At 37.0% G+C, this 5,372-nt stretch overlaps 1 non-coding gene across 1 annotated transcript; it reads left to right on the top strand.

Moving 5' to 3' along the window:
• Positions 1 to 5,298: 5,298 nt before the first annotated feature.
• TRNAD-AUC (transfer RNA aspartic acid (anticodon AUC)) lies at positions 5,299 to 5,372 on the top strand. The gene has a single exon. It is a non-coding gene; the product is annotated as a tRNA-Asp (tRNA).

Below are 5,372 nucleotides of genomic sequence, written 5' to 3'. Positions count from 1 at the left end.
ATTTTAACCAAACCCTTCGCATGGGCTCGCCGTGCATTTGTATGGTCTGGAGAAGCTTACTTGTCTTATAGTTTAGCTGCTTTATCTGTGTTTGGTTTTATCGCTTGTTGTTTTGTATGGTTCAATAATATAGCTTATCCGAGTGAGTTTTATGGACCCATCGGGCCAGAAGCTTCTCAAGCTTAAGCATTTACTTTTCTAGTTAGAGACCAGCGTCTTGGAGCTAATGTGGGATCCGCTCAAGGACCCACAGGTTTAGGTAAATATCTAATGCGTTCCCCAACTGGGGAGGTTATCTTTGGAGGGGAAACTATGCGTTTTTGGGACCTTCGTGCTCCATGGTTAGAAACTCTAAGGGGCCCCAACGGTTTGGACTTGAGTAGGTTGAAAAAAGACATACAACCTTGGCAAGAACGACGCTCAGCAGAATATATGACCCACGCTCCTTTAGGCTCTTTAAATCCCGTGGGTGGCGTAGCTACCGAGATCAATGCAGTTAATTATGTCTCTCCTAGAAGTTGGTTATCAACTTCTCATTTTGCTCTAGGATTCTTCTTTTTTGTGGGCCATTTATGGCATGCAGGAAGAGCCCGAGCTGCTGCAGCAGGTTTTGAAAAGGGAATCGATCGTGATTTGGAACCTGTTCTTTACATGAACCCTCTTAACTAAGATTTTCTTATTTATACCTGTTCTAATTTTTTTCTGTTCTGGCTCGGTTATTCCATCTAGCCGAGCCATTCATTCCTTTTTATGAAAGAAAGATAAGGGACAGAAAAAAAAATGAAAGAAACAAACGTATTCAATAAGCAAAAGGAGACAGAGGGATTCGAACCCTCGATAGTTCCTAGAACTATACCGGTTTTCAAGACCGGAGCTATCAACCACTCAGCCATCTCTCCACAGCCTAATCCTTATTTTACTCCTACAAATAGAACATAGCCATATAAAAAATAAAAAGATTTATTAGCCTCTAGAAAGATATCAGATACAAGTTCCTTTTCGATATATCTCTGTATACTGTATACACGGATACAAGATCTGCTATACCCGCTTGTGAAATAAAGAGTAAATAATCTCTTCTCACCCCCATATCCAAATAAAAAAGCGGTTTAAGTAATAAATTTGAATTAAAGAGAAGAATCAATGGATTCATGATTAAACCCCTCCTACTTCTTGTATTTTTTTTTACAATTTTGGTTTAAGTGAGGGATCAAATATGTAGTCAACTTTATTTGATGGTAGCTTGGAGGATTAGAAATATGACTATTGCTTTCCAATTAGCTGTTTTTGCATTAATTGCGACTTCCTCAGTCTTAGTAATTAGTGTACCCCTTGTATTTGCTTCTCCTGATGGTTGGTCAAATAATAAAAATGTTGTATTTTCCGGTACATCATTATGGATTGGACTAGTCTTTCTCGTAGCTATTCTGAATTCTCTCATTTCTTAAATGAAATATGGTTAATATTTATTAACCCCATAAAAAAGAAATAATAAAGGCCATTTCTTCTAAAAAATTAGAATAGTGAGACGTATTAAAATGCAATTTGCATTCCGAATTGCTAGCTCTTCTCTTTCAGTATTATGAAATTCCATTCCCATTAGAATATTCATTGACAGATAATAAAAAAAGGAAAACTCTAATATAATAGAAAATGAAATGAAACGGTCGACCTTCTATGTCTGGGTCGACCCAGGCGGATATACGCTATAAAATATATACCGTAGCGAGCGTAGTTCAATGGTAAAATATCTCCTTGCCAAGGAGAAGATACGGGTTCGATTCCCGCCGCTCGCCCGCTTAATTTATCAAAGTACTATGATAAAAAGTTTAGTCTAGTTAACTGTTTAACTACTTATATTAAATTAAGTATTAATTAGGTGTTAGTCTAGTGCCGTATCCCTTACTATCTTACCCTTCCTTTGCATCCCACTCAAAAAAAGAGGGCGCTCCAGAGGCAGAAATAGAACTCGCCAACAGAGCTCCAAAAATTGGGTATTAACTGAGACAAACAACGGGCAAACTTTTTCTAAAGCGAAGGGAGAGGTAGACTGTCCCTTTCGTTTCATTTTTATTTTCTGCAGGGTAGGGAGAGGCCTTGCGCCTTCTTTTTTTGAAGGCAAGTGACTTCGCAAACTGCTCAATTTTGCCCTCTAGGGCCGGGAACTAATGAATAAAAAAGGGTTGGATACGCCCCTCTACCATACATATCTAGAGAAATAGAATAGTACTTTTATACAGACTGCTAAGTGCGGAGACGGGAATCGAACCCGTGACCTCAAGTTTATGAGCCTCGTGAGCTACCAAACTGCTCTACTCCGCTCTGGAGTACCAGAAACTGGTGGACAAAAAAGGCTTGAATACAAGCCTCTAACATGTCTAGACAAATAGAATACTCCTTTTATACAGAATGGAGCGGGTAGCGGGAATCGAACCCGCATCGTTAGCTTGGAAGGCTAGGGGTTATAGTCGACGTTGGTTGATTATTTTTAACGTCTCTAATTCAAAACCGAACATGAAATTTTGATTTCATTCGGCTCCTTTATGGATATTCTCACCACTTAACATCTATGTCAGCTTTTCTATTTGAATGGAACCAAAGCTCTCCGCTTTCTAGATGATCCTTATAGAGTAGGAGATAGAAATTCTATCTAAATCCATCTAATCTACTTACTTCGTTCCCTAATTTCATTCAAGAGATCCTGAGGAAAAGAATTGGGTTTCCACCGAGCTGAAACAATATGCGGATGGTTCTAGTAAACCAAAACTATCGTTTTTTTTAGCTATTTGGCTTCCTTATTCCTTATTTTAAGAAGATTTAGTTACGATTGGAAATCAACTTTTTTGTATCTTCATCCATAGATCCTTTACTCATATTTTCAAAATTGGAATACTTAATCCAATGCAAAATTATGCTTCGCGACTCTGTACTCATAATCCTATTTTTATTTTGGATGCAATTTAAATTAGTCTTTGGATACAAATCGCCAGAATGTATATTCTTCCTCAATATGCTATTGAGAGGAAAAGGATTTAATCCTTTATAAGAACTAAAGTTTTCATCGGAATATAAAAATAAAAAACTTAAGGATGCCTTAAGTATATCATTTCAAATTCAGTTATTAATAGAACGAATCACACTTTTACCACTAAACTATACCCGCTACATTGTAGATTATGGTATAAATGGTACCCTTTGTCAAGGATAGCCATTTGACAAGAAGGCTAATTTCCCCTTATTGAATCAGATGGAGAAGGTTCATGACACTGAGCCGTTGGTACTTCTACTTCGATCGCTCGCCTTTACTTTAGGATTTAGATAGCCCCTCTGGTCTGTAAAACAAATCTTTTCTTACCATGCTAATAGCGCCTGAACCAAATGTATTTATTTTGATTAAGATCCTATTCTACGGTTACGACTACAATAATAATTATTTACTTTGCAAGGACGTAAGTGTGTCAGACTGCTAAATTGTTTTATTATTCCTACAATATAAACTAGGGGATATAGGGGGTAACACTGTCCCTATAAATTCCTTTTTTCCTTTTCTTTTTTGTCCAGAATTGAACAAAAAAGAAATTATGGAAGATGTTTTCTTCCCCCATTAAGTCCGAGCCATAGAGTAAGAGTGAGATGAGTTTTCCAAATTCATCATAGACTTTCCCTATGGCTTGACAGAAGTAAGCAGCAAAGAGTTGTAACTTAAAGAAAAAAACAGACAGGGCCGACAGATTTACCTGATGTAAAGAAGATCCTAAAAGTCTCTGATTAGTCGACTCTCTCCATTTAACACTTTCCTCTCTCTCCTTTTTTCCACTGACTCAATTCTAGTTTATTAGATTCTTGTTTAAAAGAATGCAAAAAGTTCAATAGAACTAAGAACACATAAAAAATAGCATAGAGGATCAAGGCCATTACCAAAAGTTCCTCCCAAGGATCCTATATCCTATTGGGTATCTGTTCCCCGCCTTTTCCCGCTAGGATCGGAAATCTTATATTTTCCATATCCATATACCGTTGAATCCTTGGGGTTCCAGAATCCGCCTATTTTACTAGTCTTCGGAAACGGAAAACCCTGAACCAAGAAGAGTTGGATATGTTATGTAGGGTATGTTTTTTTTATTAATTTTATTTTGAGCTCTCAAGATATCGATATATACATATACAATCTCTACATAATGTCTCTCACTCTATCTCTATATATTATATATATAATATGTACATTATGCAGTAGACCCATAATGGGAAATCCAAGTGGCTAATTTTTGAATTAAATAAAAAGCCCTTTTAACTCAGTGGTAGAGTAATGCCATGGTAAGGCATAATTCATCGGTTCAAATCCGATAAAGGGCTTTTTAAATTAGTGGTAGAGTAATCTCGTGCTAAGACGTAAGTCGTTGGTTCGAATCTGATAGAGTACTTTTCTACTAAATTGATTCACTTTTTTTCTTTGTTTTTGAAACTTTCTCCATATTTTTAGAGAATTTTATGACTTAGTGCGGGATGGATGCATTTTTGGTCTGAAGACTAAATGAAGCACGGAGAATTAATCTATAACGATCAACTAAAAAAATCCTAGATGAAAACATAACAGAAAAGTTGGAAAAACTCTTTGCTTTGGATCTATTTATACTTTTCGACTATATTGACAATTCCAAAAAACTGCTCATACTATGATTATAGTATAATCACGAGCGGCTATATATGGCCCTATCGTCTAGTGATGCCCCTATCGTCTAGTGGTTCAGGACATCTCTCTTTCAAGGAGGCAGCGGCGATTCGACTTCCCCTGGGGGTAGGGAGTATTATGAAAGGAGGTTAATCATAGATTAGCAAAAACCCTAGAATAAATTCTTCCTGGGTCGATGCCCGAGTGGTTAATGGGGACGGACTGTAAATTCGTTGACAATGTCTACGCTGGTTCAAATCCAGCTCGGCCCAAACCAAAAATCTAGGGCTTCGTGAGTATGAACTAAATCCTTTTGTTTTTCTTCCATAAAATAAAATGTCTGATCTATAGAAATAAAAGATAAAGAAAAAAGGGAATTTTTTTTTCTAATCCATATCTCTCTCATTCCTTTCTTACAAACAAAAGAGTTTTTCTTATTGAAGGCTGGATTATTATCCATTTTTAGTGATAAAAAATCACGACATACTAGTTATGTCACTCTCACTATACCCACGTATAATATAATATGTGGGTATGTAGTATATGATTCGTCTATTTCTTAGAGTACGAAAGACGAATCGAATCTTCTTATGGTTCTATTTAAGAATGGGTATGCCATACACCCCGCGGGGATTGTAGTTCAATTGGTCAGAGCACCGCCCTATCAAGGCGGAAGCTGCGGGTTCGAGCCCCGTTAGTCCCG

Source organism: Triticum urartu, chromosome 5A (assembly GCF_056163025.1).
Source record: "Triticum urartu cultivar PI428250 chromosome 5A, HENAU_Tu73, whole genome shotgun sequence".
NCBI lineage: Eukaryota > Viridiplantae > Streptophyta > Magnoliopsida > Poales > Poaceae > Triticum > Triticum urartu.
The sequence above is the reverse complement of the archived record's forward strand: the minus strand, read 5'-3'. Positions and strand labels throughout refer to the sequence as shown.